The sequence below is a fragment of the Ambystoma mexicanum genome, chromosome 6p (assembly GCF_040938575.1).
Source record: "Ambystoma mexicanum isolate Mex_15411 chromosome 6p, UKY_AmexF1_1, whole genome shotgun sequence".
Taxonomy (NCBI): domain Eukaryota; kingdom Metazoa; phylum Chordata; class Amphibia; order Caudata; family Ambystomatidae; genus Ambystoma; species Ambystoma mexicanum.
This window is the reverse complement of record NC_090935.1, coordinates 53,556,487-53,578,711: the sequence shown is the minus strand read 5'-3', so window position 1 is coordinate 53,578,711 and position 22,225 is coordinate 53,556,487.

The window sequence follows — 22,225 nt, the reverse complement described above, 5'->3', positions numbered from 1 at the left end:
TTCTCCAGCATTGGATCTTTCATGGATTTACATGCTTTTGAATAAGATTATACAGCAGTATATATGCACAACCAAAACTGACAGAGGCATAGCTCAACAGAAGTAACCAAATTCACCTCTGGAACAATCTTGACACCTCCGTGGAATTTCTATGGACGCAGTAGAGCATTGCGAAGGTATGGATAAATCTCCATGTGGCTGCCCTGCAGATGTCGAGTAGGGCAACACCGGACAGGAACGGTGTAGTAGAAGCCACGACTATCGTCAAGTGCGCTCTGGGTCTTCCTGGAATGGGCCTATTGGCCATACGATGGCAGAGGGAAGAGCATGCTGGCAGCCACCTAGCAATGAAGACTTAGGGCAGCACCCTTGCTGACAGGTCCAAAGGTAACAAACAATTGAGACAACCTTTGGAAAGCCTTTCTGTGAGCCACAAAGAACTTGAGGGACCGGGAGTCGCCAGAAACGGAGAGCCAAATAATACCGGTAAGAGCAAGGGTTCATTAATGTGGAATGCAGAAGAGACCTTCGGCATGAAGGGAGGGTTTGTACGCAGAACCACCTTTTGGCTTATGAAAGGTCAAGTAGGGAGGATTGCAGGAGTGGGCTTGCAGCCAGTCTCCCCATCTGGCTGAATTAATGGCAAGAAGGAATGCTGTCTTCCAGGAGAGGAAATCCGGGGTGGCTCTGTGTAGAGGCTCAAAGGGAGGGCCCATTAGCTTTGAGAGGACCACATTAAATTCCCAAGTTGGAGCAGGAGTTCAAGCTGGGGAAAAGTATGAAACAGCCCCTTGAGGAATTATTTAACCAACCTGTGCGACGAGATGGAAGGAGTACCGGAGGCACATGTGTATTGTGAAATGGCTGCTAAATACACCTTGATGGAAAATTGTGCTAGTCCAGCTTCTGCCAACAGGAGGTATGTTGAGACATGTTCAGCCGGAACGTGTAACAGATCCAGTTGCAAAACATATGTATTTATTTATTTGCATTTATAACACGCACAGCGGCCCTGGGGCATCGTGGCGTGGTTACAGGATATTCACTTAGGCAAAGTATACTTAGGTACATTCTTAGGTACAGTATTACATGATTGCAACTTAAACATTATGCGGGTTACATAGTTTCAAGGAATGAACAGGAGAACACATTACTTAAACAAATTAGTTTTCAATGCTTTTCTGAAGGTCATGAGGGAGGGTTCCTTTCTTAGGTTAAGAGGTAGTGAGTTCCATGCTATGGGTGCTTGAACTTCGAAACTGGATCCCCCTGCTTTGACTCTCTTGAACGCAGGGACTGTGAGTTGGTGAGCGTATATGTCACAAAAAGGTCTGAGGGATTGAGCTTGGTGTATACGTTCTGCTAGGTAGGCGGGAGAAGATTGAGACAGCCATCTGTGAGTGATGGTGAGCGTTTTGAACATTATCCTTTCTCTGATAGGAAGCCAATGGTCGCCTTTCCTAGCTTGAGAGATGTGTTCTCTCCTAGGGATGCTGAGGGCGGCTCTGAGCGCATTGTTTTGTGTGACTTGTAGTTTGTTGATGGTTTTAGAGGACGTGCCTAGGAGGAGGACATTGCAATAGTCTAACTTTGCGCCTATAGTGGCTCTTGCAATGTTAAGGCAGTTCCTGGAGAAAAGGGGAGGTTTGACAGCATTAATGATTTTGGTTGTGAGTGCTGCTGATGTTGACAAATAGCTAACATGTCTGTCCATGGACAGTGAAGAGTCGAGGTATACTCCCAGTGTTTTACTGCTGCCGAGACTGTGATCACAGTATTCTCAATGCTGAAATTACAGTATCTGTTGTCTAGTTGGTTCAGGGTCTCTTTGGGGCCTACCCATAAGATTTCAGTTTTGTCCCCATTGAGACAGAATTCCACTTCTGTTACTTAACCCCGTAGTGTAGAAGAATAATTCTTCCCACTAATGTATCACTCTGAATGACGGAATACACATACAAAGTGATCTATGAATTGAAAGATTGGATTGGATTCCCACCGAGACCTTGTGGCTGTAGGGAGCAAACAACAACAAGATTAGTTTAGGACAAAACTGACTAAGGCTTCACAATACAGTTCCTTTCCGTAAATTCAACTAACCTGAATAGCAATGACAAACTATGAAGAGTAGCCACAAACTATGTCTAAGGCGATATCCACTAGTTTTCTTTTTCTGCAAAAGAATTAGGACCTCATTACACGTAGTGCGGTAAGGGTTTACCGGTACCGGTAAGGGCACCGGTACCGGTAAACCCTTACCGCCTTACTACGAGGCCACTTTGCGGGTTGGTACTTTAACACCTGCTTTTTAGCAGGCGTTAAAAACCAACCCGCAAAGGGACCAGGGTGCTAATTACGGTACCGCAATTTGCAGCACCGTAATTAGCGCCTTCCCCATTCCCATAGAGCCCTATGAGGCAAAAATGGGAATGGGGAAAGGCAATGGAGGAAGGCGGAATTACCGCCTTCCCAACCTTGGAATAGGGCGGTAATTCCCCTTTCCTCCAAGGCGGTACCGGTAAATTACCGGCATGAACCATGGTGCTAATAGCACCATGGTTTACCGCACTACGTGTAATGAGGCCCTTAGGCACTAATGATACTACTATTCACAAGGAATTGGTGAACGATAATTATAGATACACTTTGACTAGATCCTCTTACCCGAAGATTTCCATTGGTCAGGCTCATGAAGTGCGAAAACACTTCCAAAGAGATAGTTGGCTAATATGAAAACTTGAGGTGTTCTGCAGTTGAAAACCAATACGCCTCATGATTGTCTAAAGAGCGCGGAGGTAGTCTGAGTTCTGTGTTCCAGCCGAGAATCTCTCGCGATGCAGCAGAGAACTTCCGTGATGCAGCGGAAGCTGTCCCACGGCGCAGAGGAGGCTGTCCCACGGCGCAGCGGAAGCTGTCCCACGGCGCAGCGGAGGCTGTCTCACAGCGCGGCGGAGGCAGTCCAGAACTACAGATCCTGAAGGTAAGTACTTGAACAAAGCAGCAAAAACGTTAACAAGAGAAGAGGAGTCCAAAATTCAGTCCGGGTCAATAAACCAAGCAAGCAGTACCAAAGACAAGGGGAAATACCAGACAAAGTCCAGGGGCGATAGCGAGGATCCGAAAACCAGGAAAACGCAGTTAATTACCTAAACAGACAAGGACAATCCAGATGCAAGAATAATTCCAAAAACCGGGTCAAAGCACGAACGTAATCAAAACACATGAACAGAGGCTAGAAACCGAACGCCACAGAAAATGCTCGATCAGAAGCACTGGACACTTGCGAAGGCGTGGTTAAATAACCAAAATCACATGACTAACATCGTGATCTCAGGTGAACGTTGCGACTCCTTAGCAACTAATCCCTTAGCTTCCAAGGTAACTTCCATTCACCACGGCGAGCAGGGCTTCGTGTTAATAAACCCTGTATGCCAATGTTCTTTGATCAATTGTTTTACCTTCTTATTTTCACTAAATGCAGGACGCGTGACCTCTCACGCAACAGTCTATGCATGACAGACTGGATTTGTAAGTATGCCGCTTTATCTAGAATTTTCAATAGGAAAGGAACCGTGGTGTTGGGTCTGTAGTTGTTTGGTAGGTCTGGGTCAAGAGTGGGCTTTTTTTAACAGAGGCCTGACCCAAGCTTCCTTGAGGGAGGAGGGTAGTGTGCCAGTGGTGAATAAGGCATTAATAAAGGTTGTAATGAAGGGCTCTAGAGATTCGATACAGTCTTTAATTATGTTGGCTGGGCAAATGTCACCCTTGCATAGAGTTGGTTTTATATGGTTCGTAATACTTATGACTTCGGATATGGAAACCTCTGTGGTTCTGTGACATATGGTAAAGCGTTTCCACTTTCTTTTTAAGTAAGACAACATCAGTCTTTCTCTTGCCCTGGCTAGGATCCGCTTACATTCTGGGGGATAGTGGAAGGCTCTCAAACTCTAAGGCTGCAGGAACTAGGCTGTTAAGTTGAGGGATGCTAGGTCGTGGTGTAGAACTGACTCTCCATCTCTGGACAGTAGATTTGGAACTGATGAATGGAACCACCGGCGGGTGAAGAGTGTCTGAGTACCAAATTTGCAGCAACCAGGCTGGGTCCACAAGGATCATCATGCAGCGGCCCTGTTTGAGTGTACTGAGAACTCGAGGCAGTAGATCGGAGGGAAAGCGTAAAGGAACAGCCCTTGCCATTGGAAAGAAAACGCGTCCCCTATGCTCCCTTGGTGAAACCAACTTGCAAACTGATTGCATTTCTTGTTGGTTGTTGCAGTGAACAGGACGATCTCTGGCGTCCCCACTTGGAGAAGAGACAGAGAACTTGGCTTGGGTGAAGTTCCCATTCGTGGCAGGACCTGAGTTACCTACTGACTGCCAGGGAAGCACAATACCATCGTGAATTCAGTCAGGGTGGAATCTGAAACATGTGCATGTGCGCCCATTTCCACAGCACATGCGCTTCCGTTGACAGAATCGGAGAGCGGCTCCCACCCTGCTTGTGGATATAGAACATGGTGGTGGTGGTGCTGTCTGTGAAGATGCGAAACACGTTGTTCTGCAGATGCAGCCTTAGGCATTTTAGGGCCTAGAACACTACTCTTAACTTGAGGACATTGATGTGTACGACTTTCTCCCGAGGAAGCCAAAGAACTCTGGCGTGGAACTCTCCCGTCTAGGCTCCCCAACTCTCTAGGGAGGCATCCATGGTCACTGTGGTTTGATGTGCCGAAGACAAAAGGGTGCTCCCAAGTAAGATTGTGCTGACGGTTTCACCATTAGAGAGCCCGGCAGAAAGATGGCGTGAGGCAAAGCTTGTCTTCACAGGACCCTGATATCTGTTGCCAATGCGTATTAAGGAACTCTTGCAGTGGTTACATCTGGAGCCTGCAGTGCAGGATTAATGGAATGCAAGATGACATCATCCCAAGGAGAGACTTTAGGGAATGGACTGATGTGACTGGCAGCCTCAATAGTTGTTGGACCTTGTTCAGTATTGTTTTCAGCCTGTCCTCTGAAGGCATAGCAAATAACAAGAGTGTTGAGACATGAGCCCAAGAATAGCGAGTCTTTATTAGGTTGCAAGCATGACTTTGCTAAGTACACTGAGAACCCCAGGGATGCCAGTCACTATATGGTATCCTCGGTTTATGTTGTGTTGCAAGTGTTAGTGATGGAGGAGAGTGCACCAATCAGTTGTGTAGGTATGGGTAAACATGGACACCTGAACGCCAGAGGTGGGCTGCAACTAGAGCTAGGCACTTGGTGAAAACTCTTGGAGCACATCCTAACCCCAAAGGCAGGGCTTTAAACTGGCAGTGTTTGCCCTGGACATGAACGTGGAGGAAATGCCTGTGCCTGCGATGAATGGGGATATGAAAATAAGCATCCTCTAGGTCTAGAAATGTGAGGAAATACCCTGTTTTCAGTTGGTCTAGAATGTGTTGCAGCTTCACCATACAGAATGTTTGTGACTTGAGGAATTTGTTTAACCTCCTGATGTCTAGTATAGGACTCCATCCTCCTGACTTTTTCTTTACAGAAAATATCTGGAGTACGCTCCAGAACCCCAGAGATGTGGTGGCACGGGTTCAATGCTCCCTTTTTTAAGAGGCACCATATTTCCTGAAGGAGCAAGGCTTGATGTTTTCTGGCTTTGGGACGCGGGGGGGGTAGATGTACATTTCCCCATGAAATCCAGGTTATGTCCCTGTTGGATGATGGACAGCACCCATTTGTCGGTGGTGATGTTTTCCTACTGTGCAGTGAAGTTGGCAATTTGCCCCCCAACTGGTGTGCTGAAGTCGGGGTGGGTTTGATGGCCTAGTCAGGCTTAGTTTGGGGATTGACTCCTGGAGGAGGCTGTGCGTCTTCGCTGGTTTCCTCTGTAGGGTTGAGATCGCCCCTTTATAACCTCTTGGGTACATGGCATAAAATAAACGATGGGGCATAGCAATTTGCTATGCAATTCTTTAGCTTTCTAATTAAATTGACACTTGTGTAGCACAGCTAGCTATTTACATTACCTTGTTCTATGACAGCACAGCTCACCCTTCATTCCTCTCTTGCTCTTGGGGCTTTTATCTGTTCATTCAAGTTCAAAGATGCCAATGAGAGATAGTGGAGGAGAGGATTACTGATGCACTTTTAAAATTGCCAAAGGCCTGTGTGGGAGTGCTAGGCGATAAACGTTCTCACTTTTTCAAATAGTTGCAAACCAGAAGTAACTGTGATGATACTTTTATCAAGCTAACTATATCCTGTCTTGCAAAGACCAGCATTTGTTAACTTTGTTTTTAAAATACAGTGCTGCAATTCCCTTCCTAAAAATGTAAGTTGTTACATAATGCATAATTGCAATGTGGCTACTGTAAAACACTGGATTGTCTCCATATTTTTCAGTAAAGTTTAAGTTAGCGTATCTAAATCCCATAGTGCAAACTAAATTTAATTTTGTTGAGGAAAGTGCATCACTTTTGAAAAGGTATATGATCACACGGCCAAATGCTTTTCATGGTGAACCGAGTTCTGTGACCTTCTGTACCACAAGCTGATCCCAAACTCCCTTGACAGTCTATCTCATCACCCGATTGCTTTATACCAGCTATCCTGAAATTCAGATGGCTGAAAAACTACACTGTTTCACCTAGTTTGGATGCTACACCATCCACCCTGCTTAGTTGCTTACTTTCATTTCCCTTACATAATGAAGACACAAATCTAACGAGATGTTTACGCAAAGAAGTGATCAATAGTTCCATCCAGTCTGCACATCTACAGATCTACTACAATATCATACACTGTAGTTAGCCCCCGGAGCTCACTTTGCTCTAAGATTGTGATTGCATTATATATTACCATGGAGAGAGCTGGCCAATCCGGAGGCTGAGAACGCAATCAGAATCTCCAAGTATCTGCTGTGGGGTTTAATTGCAGCCCCAAGATCAAAAGAACTGAAAGGCCATATTAGGCCCAAAATGTGCAGAAATATTTTCTTGTCATGGGAAGGCACTAGCAGACTGAAAATCCAGCATCAACACTGCTAATGTGTCTAGTGAATTAAAATGTATGTATTTCTGCAGTTGCAGCAAGGAGTATGTGAAACTTCCCACGCACCTGCACACCTCCTTGCTCACATTCAGGTTCTGGAAATAATTATTTCCAATGGCGGACATATGGGTAATGTATTTTTAAAAGGGAAGTATGAAAAGCCTAGTTCCCTCACAAACAAACCAAAAAAGTATCAGAGCCACAGATGGCAGCTTTAAGTTTTTTTAGTCATAAATATTATATTAATCATTGTGCAGGTCTGTAATGCTGTACTTACCTGACTTAGGCATGAGGAGCAGTTGCGGCCCTTGTCCGCTCCCTTCCCATGCCCCAGAAGTGGTAATTACTGCTATATTGAAAACAGTTGATATCAATGACAGGCATCGGCCATCTTGTCTACCCGAAGTTGACAATTACCCTGCCTGCCGCAAAACCATACTACGTACTTGGTCTCAGGCTATGATGTTCATTGGTCTTTTTGGTTGAATGAAACACCAGACCTTCTTACACAGCAAATGATGGTTCAACCATGCAATATAAAGGGCACTGCCCTGTGCGACACTGACTGCACCCAGCACAGAGCCTTGCACTGATAAGTTTTCAAAGTTTTTTTTTAATCTTAGCTATTTATTTGTTTCCATTCATGCATCTGAAAGGGCTGTTTCTGTGTTGGCCTTGATGGCTTATAGGGCTTTGTCGACCTTCTTTCCGAAGAGGTCGGCTCAGTCAAAAGGCATGTCCACCACCTTTGACTGGACCTCAGGCCGAGAATGTGTGACTTTCAACCACCCTAAATGGCATAACACTGCACCATTGCCCATCTGGTGTAACCCTGTGTCAGCAATGTAAACGGCAACTGTGATGGCATGGTCTGACAGTGCTTCTCCTTCAAGTAGCAGTGCAAGTACTTTATCCCGTTTGTCATCAGGTGGGAACTCAATTACTGGTCCTAGCTTGCACCAGAGTACACAGTCGTAGCGGGAGAGAATCGCAACTGAGATTGCCGCCTTGATGGTTGTTGGGTGATGCAGCTGTTGTGAAGACTCTCTTGCCAAAAGCGTCTAACTGTTTTCCTCTTTGTCCAAGGGCATCATACAGGCAGAGGAGGGATTGGCAGAATGCTTATGGGCTACTGCAGAAACGACTGAGTCCGGGCATGGTTGTGTGCTCAGGGTTAGGAACTCACCTACAGGACATGCATCACCCGATTGCTTTGCGGTTTATTCATCAGCGCGCACAAGCTCCCCTGGAAGTTGCAGCTTTTGTGACAAACCTAATCACAGAGGAATCCATTGCTTCTGTGTTTACACGAAAGACACACAATTGCGTATAACGCACCAGTGTCCTTTCCTCTAAGGCGTCCCTAACTAGTGCCATTCCTCCTGGCCATTGACAAAATATTTGGGTTGGTATAGCTTTCCTGTGGAGCTCGGTCACAAAGTGCTTTACTATTCCTCTTCCCAACATATTATTTTACAGTAAATGGGAAAACACGGGAATTGAAAACACACACTACATGTAAAAAGACACAATGTGATATGATCCAATGCCCATGTAGCAAAATATATGTAGGGAAGACATCAAGGCCTGTGCACATTAGGATTAAAGAACATATATCCAGGATCCGTACTAAGAACCACAATGCACCACTACTAAAGCACTCAAATATCCCACTCAGTTATTTCAAGCAGAGTATCGAAATTGGTTGGCAGAACAGCATTTGCTGACATGGCAGATATGTTCACAGAGAAATCTGGCAGATAGGTGTGAGTCGTACGGGCCCTACACAGACTAAGGGGGTTATCTCATGCACCTACAAGCCTAGTTTTTTAGGCCCTCTTTTTAAAAAAAGTTTAGGAATGTATTGAAGAGATACTGGGACCACATGCTAATATGGATGCGTGATTTTAACTTCATTCTTGATGGGATTCTATATAAAAGGAGTGGGAGTAATAAGCAGATCAGTGTTGCAAAAAAAACAAGTTTAAAGGTCTTGGAGAACTTGCAGGTAAGGGGGATTTTGAAGTAATTGTATGGGAAAGGTCTCTTTGTAAGGCGCTGTGCATGGGGTTACTCCCGGATTGGGAATGAAATAATGGGGTGAATGACTCCTTGAAGTTTGTACTAGAATAATATTTGGACAGGATACTATTGGATCGTTTTCCTTTATAGATTAAATGCAGAATTAGAGGAAACCAATTTCTACATGGATTCTCATATGTGGGAGGATGTAGTGGATCTGGAGGCAAAAATTAAGGCTTCTTTTGACACAAGTGAGGTTGTGACAAGTGGGATGGGTACAATGTGGAAATCCTGTAAAGTAGTGTGAGTACTATATTTAGGCATCAGTGGGGGTCAAAAAACAGTGGTGAACGGAACAGGCATGGTGGCTACTGGGCTGGTTGGCAAATGGGGGCTCAAATGGGAATGGGGATGGGTTTTTTCAATGAGCAATTACCGGGTCCTCCAAGGTTGGAATGACCTGGTTATTCCTCATTGAAGGAACCCGGTACTGGGACCCGTTATGGAGGCAGCCATGCCCCTATTAAGGGCATGGCTACCTCCATACTCGTAATGAGGCTCTATAAATTGTTCTAACAGTATTGCGACTTACCCAATTACTAAGTCAGGGTAAGTGGGGAGCAAGTGGCAGAGAGGCTGGAGGAGGTGGATATGCTTTCACTGCAGAACAGGACAGGCTTGGAATCGGACATACGCTGGACTATAGATAATCTGGGTTTGGGGTAAATCGGCCAGGGGATATTTCTTACCAGTGAAGCTTTACAGGGAATAGAACAAAGCATTTCTGGGACCCAAGCTTTTATAAGTCTTTACCAAGGCTTTAGAGACTGACTTCTTGCTAGAGAGCTGGTCAGAGTACTCTTATCCAAACCAGGAAAGGAGAGATGTGAGTGTGGTTTCTTATGTCGCTCTCACACATGAATGTGGTGAGGAGGATTTTATATGTGATTATACATGAGGACGAGGAGGGCTTTATCCCCCACAAGGTAGACCACTGAACCCTGACCAATTTGATACTTGCTTGTCTTTATGGTCAGGTGTGCCTTCTGAAGAGACTGCAACACAATCCCTAGATGTTTCACTTGTTCTTTCCAAGTGGGACTCTATACTGCTATATCACCCAGATATGCAATGCAGAATTCATCCAACCCATTCAGATCATGGTTAACCAACCTCTGGACTGTGGCAGGTGTATTCTTCAAACCAAACAGCATTACCCTGAACTGGTAAAACCCTTCTGGAGTTTTTTGGTTCTCAACTTGATTGTGCATCTTTTCTAGGAAATCTGCCCAGGTGTCATGCTGCGCTCTTGGAGAGTACGGCGAAGATGGAAATACTTGTAAAATGGCGGTCAATGTTCCGCCTTGACGGTCTAGTGGTTTTTTCAACATGGCCACCCGTGTTATATCCTGTCTGAAGCCCTTTGCTCTGAGCGTTGTATCCGTTTCCTGGTTGACGCTCTGAAGCTCTTCCTGTTTGTTCCTAGCAGTTTCGCTTTCCCTTTTTGGTCTGCTCCTTCCGTACCGGTCTCGCCCGGTTTCTCTCCTTTCTTTCTCCCTTGTTTACTACGCTCTGTGTATCTTTTTCTCCCTCCAGCAACTCCTCATACTTAAGGTGTTGGGTAAGTGTTAGGCACTCGTAAACATTTCTATTTTTTCCACAATTTGTTTGTTCAGTGATTTCTATCTTACCTTTCCTTTCTCTGTGACTCCGCCTTTGCTCTTTCGCTGTCCTCGTTTTAGTTCTACTTTATTCTTTTCCTTTAATCAGTCGTACCTCTATTCTTTCGCCGGTAATCTTTTCTTGTTCCAGTACTATCTTACCTGTTTACTTACCTACCGCTCTTTACCATCTTTTTCTTCCTGTTCTGTTCTTATTTTTTTCCGTGCCTTCAGCGGGCTTTCCCGTCTTCCTTTCTACCCGCTCCCTCGCTAGTATATATCACTTGCAGTATTCTCTACATTTTGAACACGTCTGCTTCCTGCTTCCTGGTTGCCACCTCCCTCTTGATCTGCGTAGCCAAGTTCAGCAGTTCTTCCAGTTTATCCTCCGTCCAGTTCATACTTCAACTTCCTCCTTCGACACTATGGACACTTGCTAGTGTTTTCATCGCTCAATTTCAAGAATCTTCTTCCATTTATAAACCACAGCCGGACACTCTCAGGACTTGGCTATCTCGGGGTTTTTTACGCCCAAAGAGGCGTTTTCCCTGAATTTTGGGAACTTGCTACTCAGGGTTCCCCTGGTCCTGGTTACCTTTCAGGTCAAGGTGGCCTCCGAAGGACCTCGCCCCTATCTTCATCACAAGAAAGACAGAAAGTCCAAGGAAGTACGAAAGTCTCGTCGTAAGAAGGAGTCATAGACATACGACAGCACTATTGAAGATACAGGTGAGGAGGAGGATCGGGAGGGTTCGTCGGGATTTGACACCAGGCTGCTGGATTTTCTTTTAGCATTATGGCCGATATACCGTGTGGTCCAGCTGCAGCTGATGATTTTAGCTTTTTGATTTTGTATTTAATTACCTCTTTGGTCAATTTGTGGTTCCACTTTATTTCTGCCCTTGGGTCTTTATGTGTTTTTTCCACGTTTTCAGTAGTTTCAAACAGGTGAGTGAAATGTTCAATCCACTTTACCTCTGGTGTTCCGTTACTCAATCGTCTCTGTTGGTGTAAAGTTATGCCATTTATTAGCCCCCAGGATTCCTTAGTGGTTTTGTCTTTCATTGCATTTAACATTAAATCTCCTTGCTCTTGAAATCTTTTCCTTTTAAAGAAAGAACTTTATCCAGTTATTGTAGCATTGTTTTAAAGTCATTACACCTTAAATTCTATTTTCGACAATGTTTGATCTTTTCTTCTCCACATTTTTATATCTCCTCTTAGCTGTTTCCTTTTTCTTTACTACCGTCTGACTGTAGATGTTTTGGGCAAAGAAGTGGATGTTTCATGCTGGTTCTTACAACTCGTTATGCGGCCAAAAGAGGTTTGTAGTCATTATTTTCACTGTCACCATCAACCTGTTCTATATAGTTCTTTTTAAGTTGTCTCACATCACACTGCCTTATTTTTAGGCAATTACAGCCTTGGATAATTTCCCACCCACAAGCTTTGGTTCTTTGAATCTTTCTCCATGTTGTGGTCCATGTCATTCTCAGAGGTTTATGATCGCTATTTTGATTTTACAATACGTCCAGTTGCTTAATTCTGTGTTGATGATTTCCAACACGTACATATAGTTCAATATCGATATCAAGGTTCCATTCTTCTAGGTATATTTCCCTGGGCTATCTCCAGTCGTCTGACCATTCAGTAGAAAGAAGTTACGAGAATCCATTAGATTTGACCATTTTGTCACATTCGACGTCGTGGATTGTTGAAGTCTAGTCTGTCGAGATTTTGCCCATCCAATCTCTGTTATTAATTTGATGTTAAGGTCACCACAGACCACTATTAGGGGATTCAGCTCTCGGTTTTGCATGTCATCAATAAGTGCCCCCATACATTCAAGCAGACAAATTGTATTGATTGTTGTGGGGTTCCAGTATATGTTGATAACTAAGATATTGGGGTTCTCATTTGTTGACGTGTCTTCCTTCAATATTGACCACTGTATATATTGATTTGGATTTCCACTACTGGTTATTGACAGGTTGCTACTGTTTTTTATTTTTATTTTTTTATTTTTTAAAACATATTTTTATTGTTTTCAAATACAACTCGGAGAGCATGAGCCTCTCCCAACTTCCCCTTACCCTCCCACCTCCCCGCCCGGAAGATTTCCAAATGTCTCTGTTGCACGTGTGATTGTCTATGATGCGAATATGTCCGAAATTCTTATATTGTGCGGGCACCATTACTCCATATAGTCTGATTGTAGGTAGTTCAGGATCTCTCCCCATTCCTTTGTGAACAATTCTTTTGTTCCTTGTATTGTGTGTGAGAGCTTTTCCATGGTTAGTTGTGCCCATACTTTCTGGAGCCAAGTATAGATCAGTGGGGGTTCTTGTTTTTTCCAGTTTTGGGCTATTGACGCCCAGGCTGCTATGAGAAGCCCCATGAAGCCTCTCCATTGTGGTTTCCTGAATTTCCTTGCTGCCTGGTCTTTTATTCCGCATAGCCATACTTTCTCGTCTAGTTGATTGGCATCAGGGAATATCTTGATAATTTCCTTCTTTATTTCCGACCAGAAAGCCTTGATCTCCCCGCAGTCCCACCAGATGTGTCTCCACGTGCCCACCTCTGAGCAGCCTCTCCAGCATGTGTTCGGAGTTTGGGGGTACAGGGCGTGTAGCCTGTCCGTTGTAAGGTGCCATAGGGTCACCACTTTTAGCCACATTTCCCTTTTTTGGACTGATCGGGTCATTTTTGGTATGGTGCTCCATAGATCTTCCCACTGCTTTTTGTGGATTTCCTCCCCCAATGTCTTCGTCCACTTGACCATGTATGCCCATTTGAGTTCCTCCTCCTGGGAGTTGATGTAATAGTAGAGCGAGGAGACCAGTTTCCTTGATCCGGGGTTGGTTATTAGGAATTTCTCAAATGGTTTGAGTTCTCGTGTGGCTGCTGCTTGGATGTCTGGGGTTTCCAGCCAGTGCCGTAGCTGTTCATATTTATATCTGTCTGCGTCTGTTAAGCTCAATAATGTTTTACAATCTTTGAACGGTTTTATTTCTTCATTTTGGTACATTTCGCCTATTTTTGTTTATCCTGCCGCCTCCCATTTCTCATAGGCGCCCTGCTCCATTGCCGGTGGGAACTGGGGGTTCCGGCATATGGGTGTGAAAGGGCCCTCCACTGTAGTCATGATGCCTCTCCTTGTTTGTTCGTCCCATGCCTCTAGGGTGGTTTTCATGATCTCGCTAATTCGGAGATTGGGGTGTCTATGTTGTTTGGCTATCCAAAGGGTACCCTCCAAGGGGGAGCTAGCCACCGCCCGGTCCTGTGACACCCATACTGTTTGTTGATTATCCCCCACCCATTCTCTCAGAATCCAGAGTTGTGCTGCCTTATAATATTTGCAAAAGTGTGGCCGGGACATTCCCCCTTTCTTTGTTGGAGCTGTAAGGGTCACTCTGGCTATCCTTGTTTTTTTTATTCCATATATAGTATAAGGTTGCTTTGGAGAGTGCTTTAAAGAATGAATTAGGCACTTTGATCGGGAGAGCCTGGAAGTAATAGAGCATTTTAGGAAGGACATTCATCTTTACTGCTTGTATTCTACTCCACCATGACACCATCAGGGGGTTCCAGCGCTCTAGGTCCCTCTTAACCCGTTCTAATAGGTGGGGTAGTTCCCATTGTAAAGTGCTTCTATCTTGTGTGTCAGGGTAATCCCCAGATATTTAATTCCCTTTTCAGCTATAGCCAAGTCTAGTGTTGCTGCTATTCTTTCCATTTCAGGCCTGTCCCCTGTCAAGAGTAACAGTTCTGATTTCTTCTTGTTTATTTTGACGCCCGAGAGTGCCCCAAAGGTTTCGAGTTCTCTAATAGCGTGGGGTAAGGCCGTCCCTGGGTTCGTTAGGGCTAGGAGCATATCATCTGCGTATGCAATTACCTTATGATGTATACCTCCCATTTCTATCCCCGTTATGTCGCCGGATTCCCTTATTTTAGTCAGGAGAGGTTCCAGGAAGATGGCGTATAAGAGGGGGGACAAGGGGCTTCCTTGTTTGGTACCCCGTGTTACATCTATTTTGTCAGTGACCATCCCTTTTATAGCTATCCTGATTGTAGGGGAGGTGTAGTTAGCTTTCACCATTTTTATAAACTGGTCCCCAAATCCCATACGTTTTAAGGTTTTGAACAATATTGACCACTCCACCCTATCGAAAGCCTTTTCGGCGTCCAGTGAGAGCAGGACTGCCGCTGTGTGGGTAATCTTAGTTTTCTCCACTAGATGTATTATTCTTCTCAGGTTATCGTGTGTCGTCCTCCCTGGGATAAATCTGATTGGTCTGGAGTTATTAGGGATGGGAGGAGTGCGGATAGTCTGTTTGCCAGGATTTTGGTGTATATTTTGGCGTCTAGATTGATTAGCGCAATGGGGCGATATGAGGAGGGGAGGGAGTGGTCTTTTCCTGATTTGTGGAACACCAGTACCTTTGCTTCATTCATAGTGTGTGTCACATTGCCGGTTTCTTTGAAGGAGTTTAGGAGTCTAGTCAAGACCGGGATAAGTATAGCTGCGTATTTTTTGTAAAAGGGTGCAGTAAAGCCATCCGGGCCTGGTGCCTTGTCGTTTGGGAGTGCCGCTATTGCCTTCTTTACTTCCTCTTCCGTGATCGGGTTCTCTAGTGCCTCTCTGTCAGCCTCTGGGATTGTCGTAATGGGGAGGGATTGCAGATATGTGTCTTGTTCGGTTTCATTTGGGTGCTCTGTGGTATATAATGTTCGGTAGAATTCGCTAAAGACTTTGCCTATGTTCTGGGTTTGTGTATGAAGTTCCCCCTGCGAGTCCCAAATGTTCATTATGTTCGTATTCTTTTGTTTTTCTCGCAGCTGTCTTGCTAAGAGTCTGTCTGCCTTATTGGCTTTTATGTATAGCCATTGTTTAAGGAATTGGAGGGATCTCTCTGCCACTTTAGAGCGGAGCATTTCTAATTGTCCCTGTGTGTGTTTTAAGGCTTTCTTTACGGATCTAGAAGGGTGGGATATCAGTTTTTTATGTGTGTCCGATATTTTGTTTTCGAGTTCTTTTTCCCAGCAATGTCTCTGAATTTCTTTAGTGGCTTTTAGTGCTATGAAGTGGCTGCGGGTTACCGCTTTGAATGCCTCTCAGATTGTGCTTATTGGGACCTCACTTGTGTCATTCTGTAAGAAGTATTCTGTTATCTTGTCCCTGACCGTTTCCCCCAAAACCGGGTCTTGGAGAATATCTAGAGGGAGCCGCCAGCGCCACAGACCTCCCCCCTTTTCTGGGGTCTTTATTTCTAGCCAGAGCGGAGCATGATCTGAAAGAGAAATCGATCCCTTTTCTATGTCCTGGATGTTCCCCATGAGGCCCACCGATACCCAGAAATAATTAATCCTTGACATTGTGTTGAATACGTGCAAATAGTACGTGTAGCCTCGCTGTTGGCTCTTTAGTTGTGTCCATACATCACAGAGTGCCAATTGTTCCATCTTCTGCTTGAGAAGTTTGGATGGGGCGCCTTGGGTAGTGGGTCGCCCCGTACTTCTATCTGTTTGTGGATGCCATGCAAGATTTAGGTCTCCCCCTAAAATTACTTCCCCTTTCGCAAAGCCCTCGAGCTTCTCTAGAGCGTCTCTAATTAAGCCGTCCTGTCCCGTGTTAGGTGCGTATATGGAAGCCAGGGTCAGGCGGCATCCGTCGAGCTGGGCATTAATGATCGCGAGCCTCCCTTCCTTATCCGTTAGCCTGTCTGTGAGGACTACATTCACTCCTTCTTTTATAGCAATCAGGACTCCTGCTTTTTTGTCTTTGGCATTAGATTGCGCCCATATGCGATATCCTCTGAGATGTATTTTCTGTTTGTCCTGGGCTTTGATGTGTGTTTCTTGTAGTAGGAGAATGCTTGCCTTTTCTCTCTTCAGCAGGGACCAGTGTTAACAACCCAGCATAAGGTCTTCCATTTTCTCCTTAACCTGCAGGGTTTATTCTTAGGTTGAATCCCTCGCATACTGGACATGTCTGAAGCCAAGATTCTGGGAGGCAGATTATATTTGCCTCCTTTATCTCGACCAATGGGTTATTGAACAAATACTTAAAACCTCTTGTATTCCATGTTAACAGGTATTTGTTCCTTTCTCTTTGTTCTGTGTCACGTATTTCTTATCCTCCCCTACGAGCGCTTTCGGTATCCAATTCCAGTTATCCTCCAATTGCTCCTTTTTTTGTCTCTATTTTGATCCCATTCTTGCTCGTTTCCTGACGCCCTTGGATTGTCAATTGTTATTGAGAACAATGTTTTTGGCTCGTTCAAGTTTCCTTCCCCTACATGTGGCACTTTTTTTTTTAGGGCCTTTTGTTGTGTACTTGACCCAGTCACTCTCTTCACTACCACATCATTTCTAATGTTGTATCCTTTCTTCATCAACTCTTTCTTTTTCAGTACAATTTTTTCCACAATTAATTTCTGATCTTAAGTTCAGGACCACCTGGACCCCCTGATCTTCACTGACATATTCAACAATCTTGATGTCTTCAGAGTCTACTCTCCCCATCCCCTCAACCGAGTGCAATAGCCTCATTTCATTCGCCCTGTTTAGATTAATCTCATTTTTCCCTTTAAAGATGCTTTCAAGCACTAGTTTTTTTGGTGGTCTCCCAAGTTCATTTTTATTGTTTTGTTCTTCTTTCTTTTTTATATACTTGGGGTTGGTTTATCTAGGTTTATTTGGGTTCCATAGAACTGTTTTGTTCTCTCTACAGGGCTAGTCGATGGAGTCCTTTTTTCATCAGAAATGCTTTTGTGGACACCACTTTTTTCCTTTTATCGGCTGTCAGAAATGGGGAGAGTGAAGTCTCTTGCTCAACGGTCACTCTTCTCGATTCTTTGTGTTCTACCCTTTCCAGTTGACTTATTTCCATTTTTTTTTCCTTTCTTCATTGTTCCATCAGGTTGCACTGGTATTTCAAGACCCTTGTGCACTTTCTTTATCTCTTCAATATAGAAAGAAGCATAATCAATTAGGATCCCCTCTTTATCCTCGAGCGAGACCTCTGAAATGATTCCTACTGTTGAGTCTAGGTGGTCTGATAAGTTAATCAGATTTTTTTGTTCATCAATCTGCTCCTTAAGCTTCTCCACTAATTCATCTTGGGTTTTTTGTAATTTGTTGATTCTTAGCGGAGTTGAAATGTTTCTTAGGAAGGCTTGTGAGCCCGTAGCTTTTGATTTTGGTTGTTCTTTCATGTTCTTTGCTTTCTTTTCTGTTTGGGATTTTTTTTCCAATGTCTGCTGACCGAGACATTTCTTGAGGAGTTGTCCTTCCCCCTTGCTTTGTTTTCCCTATACCTTCTAATACCACATCATGTTTTGTTTTTTGAAATATTGTATGGTCACCACCAGGATGTTTACAGACTTCTGTTGCCCATGATTCTACACCTTGTTCTGGTATAGTTAGGATGGTTTGACTATTTAGGCAAACTTGAGTTTCCTTCACCTGCTGTTCATATGTCATTGTGGCGTCTTTGCCCAATTTTCTCAGTATAACTTTCGGAGCATCGTTTGTCATCTCTTCTCATTGTATTCCATGTTAATCTATCTTCTTTTTCATTTCTTTCAGTTTGTTTACGAATCCATTTCAGTGAGTCCAGAAGAGCTTTCATCACCACAGAGTTGTTATTGTGTCTACTTCCAGCTATCTCCCCTAATCTTCTTTGCCAATTCTTAAGAGTTTTCTGCATCCTGGTTCACTCTTTCTTGCAGCTGTTGTGTAAAAGATTCTAGATAAATTAACTTTGAATTAATCATGGTGAGTAGAGTCGAGTTGTATTTCACACTCTTATTTATACTTTCATATAGTTTGGTGAAAGGTGCAATTGAGATCGTTATAGCAGCCATTACATTATTGTGGATCTGGACCCCCGCTGCCATCGCAAGCTGTTTACTTGCACTTATGTCGACCACTGTACTATGAATTTCACTGTGTCTTCAATTTGGACTGTCCTGTTGTTCTCCTCTTTGTTCAATTCTTTGTTTTTCTGTTTGAATTGCATTTGGGTCTCCTGTGTCTTGTCTTTGTTCTCGGACCGTTAATTCTCCTCTTATTAGCCTATGCACTTCTTTGACACTATTTGTTACTATACTTCGTTTTGGGGTCTGCTTTGTAAATGTTCCATATTTACACTTAATGTTTCATTCTGCCATTTTTTCCTTTCCATTTGTTGAATGAATCTATTTCTTAATTCTAATTCCTTTAGTTCCTCATGAAACTGCCCTTCAATTCGATTTTGCAAATGTGTTTGTTTTTGCTTTTCCTTTGGCCAAGTACCCCATATCGGCTACAGGCGTGGAACAGACTGGTGCTGTCGATCTACTTTTCTCTACGCTCACTTTTTCTTTTCCTCGTCAGTTGCCCCTTTCGTGTGCCTACTGCTTCAATGTTGCTCATTTTTGGGGCACTGCTCTGTTCCTTTAGTTCGCTTCCACCATTCCCATTTGATAAAACCCTGTTACTCTTACTAATGATAGTGGTTTTAATTTTCTATGCCAGATCCCTTCCCAAATACTTCTGATTGCTTTAGTTCATCCCTTTTTTTTTGTTTAAATCCATGTCACCAACAAATGTCTCCTGTTCCTCATTAGCCGTTTGTTCGTTATTTATAAGGCTCTTTTTAGACAGTGTTTCAGACTGGGAATCAGCCTTCAAAAGCTGTGCATCTGTTATGTCGTATATATCTGCTGTAAATAATGTTCGCTCCTTGTTTGTTATCTCCGACGTGCTTTCACCAACATAATTTAAGTCAAGATCAAGTTCTAATAAAGGCTCTGATTCCCTGATTTTATTTACTGGAACTCCATTGTTTGTATTCTGCCCTAGTCTGTCTGAGGCAAAACGTTGGCACTTTCCGTTATTATGACATTTTTCAAGTTGCTTTACATTTTTTTCATTAGTGGGGTGTAATAATTCTTTCTCCACTTCAATCACATTGCTTAGATCTGCCACCACCGATACAGCGTTGTTCCTCGACATACTCACTGCGTTCTCTCCTGCCACCACAGCCAATCCCCCGACCGCTTCCGGGTCCTTTGGTACCTCGGCGTTGTTGTCGCAGGCAACGACAGGTTCTTCTTCGTCTTCACAGCTGTCTCCTGGTCGAACAATGGGACTGCCAGCTGGAGCCCTGAACGGCACACTGAAACGCACAGTGGCCTTCCCTCCCGCATTTCCTCACCCGCTCCTGCATCGGGTAAGTCTGTGATTCCTGGCTCATTGCAGACACCCTCTTGAGGTCCATATTCCATTGTCCTTGATTTGAATCTTGTGTTAGGGTGCCCCACGCCATGCTCATGTCTCGACACCAGTAATACACTCTTCAGCAGGTGTCTTTAGTGCAAATCCGAGCCCAAATAATATCTGCAAGTCACCAGGTTTCTCCGTTCCCAGGTCCCAGGTAGACTGGAACACTGGGACTCTCCGGGACTCTGCGCGGCGCTGCACGGTGGGAAAGAGTTTTTCAGTCCAACCCATTTCAAATTGTTGAAGGTGTACACAGCAGATATTTCCAACGCTGTAGACCAAACGTCAAAACGCCAGCACTGTTCTCCTCAGTCTCTACTGGAAGACTGGGACTCTCCGGGATTCTGCCAGATCCCCATGAGGAGCTGTTGGCAGCTTGAAGCTTGGCAAGTTCCAACTGATGTTCCCTATGTTTTTCCAATTTCTCCATCTCTAGCTTTGCCAAGTTATACCCAAGTTCCTTTTCTCTCAGGCTAAGGTTTTGTCTCTTGAGATCTAAAACAACCTCAGCTTCAGAGGAAATTGAGGATTTATGGTATTGGGCATCATCATCCTCATCCTCTCTCTTTATGATGGCAGCAACAGACATGACTGTTACTGGGAGCTGCATCAGCACCTTCTGCACTATCATAAGAGGGAAGAGGTACAATTCTACTTTCCTGTCAATCAACAAACTTTTGGATTTGCTCAGTGGTTGTGCCAGAGGTAGTGATACCTCTTTCTGCACATAACCTTAGTGTTTCAGATTTAGAATCACCCAAAGTAATAGCAGCGATTGATTCATTTTTTATAAATTAAGCGGTTTACAACTTCTGGCTAACTAAAGTTACTGTGTAAATGTAATCCAGTGGCACACCAGTGTGCAACACCCAAGTACTTCAGTTCTTATCCCACAGCTGTACACCAATTTGTTAGAATGGATTTCTAAACTCTGCTCTGGTGAACAGATGTTTAGGAGGCCACCCTTGTTATTGAAACAGGGAACTCTTCTGTGAAGTTAGCCAGGAGAATTCAAGGTAGCTTGGAGAGCAGTCAATGCTAGGTTTCAGGAGTAGCGGGGGTTATCTGAGGTCTTGGATGACCACACACAGTAGGACAACAAGAATTACCCCTAGACAATAATATATCAAAAATAAACAATGTATTAGGCCTAGAACAAACCCAAGTGGATAATGGAAAACACAGTATTATCACTACTTAAATACATCCTATGTAAAATAATTTTACAGTCACTTGTCGGTCAATTCGGTAAAGTGCGGATTCCCGCCAAATCCTGTGAGGATGGAAAGCAGACAAGCTTTAACACATTGGCAAATTCCAGAGATGGATAACCCTAACATTATAAGTCCAGCCCTACAAAGATTGGAGCCTTGTGCTCAATGTGAAGTTTGTGCGTCATGTCAAGTTTGTGCATAAAAAGCGCTCTGTGATGCATAAGCTACAAAGTACAATATTCAATGGGAAGGAAAAGTTAGACCGAGGATTCTGGAGTGTGTAAATTCGGTTCCGAAAGTCAGAGGAGGATCTGCTGCGGAGAAGAAAGCTGTCCCCAGCATTCGGACGGCTTTAGGACATTCAAGCCACCCAAGCCAAGGCATGGACCACAAGGGATCCTTTGTACGTAAAAGGGAATGATTGAACTAGGAGCCACGGGTAAGTGGTATGCTTACTCAACAGCCTTTGTTCACTCCTGGTCCAAACTTGGCAGGTTTGGAGATGGTCGCCTGGAGTACGAAATCCCCTCCTTGGTCAATCTTCAAAGTGCACAGGCTCTGTGGGTGCAGATGCTGGCCCGGTTTACAAATGGAACTGGATCTCTCGTCACTAATCCTGAACAAAGAAAGCACCAATGCTGCTGGTCTCAGGACACTTGAAGAAAGGCGGGAAAGTCACCAGCAGCAACCGTCACTATCGCATAGTGACGCAGGGGCACCCAAGTCTAGCAGTGCGGCGCACACTCCTCTCTCGCAGTACAAAGCAGCTGGGTCATTGAAATTTGTCAAGGATATGCTTTGCTGTGGGAACTAGGATTTCCCCAAAGCTCGAGACAAAGCCTGATAAAGCAACGCTCCAGCGCAAGTGCCAAGGTACAAGCTGGTCTGTCCACTGGAGGGCACAGGGATACTTCTGAGAAGGAGGCGTCGAGAGTGATTGGTCCCACCACTCCAAGAGGTTAAAGCTCCTTTGCAGGTTTTAGGAGATCGAGCGCAAAGCAGGGCTCTACC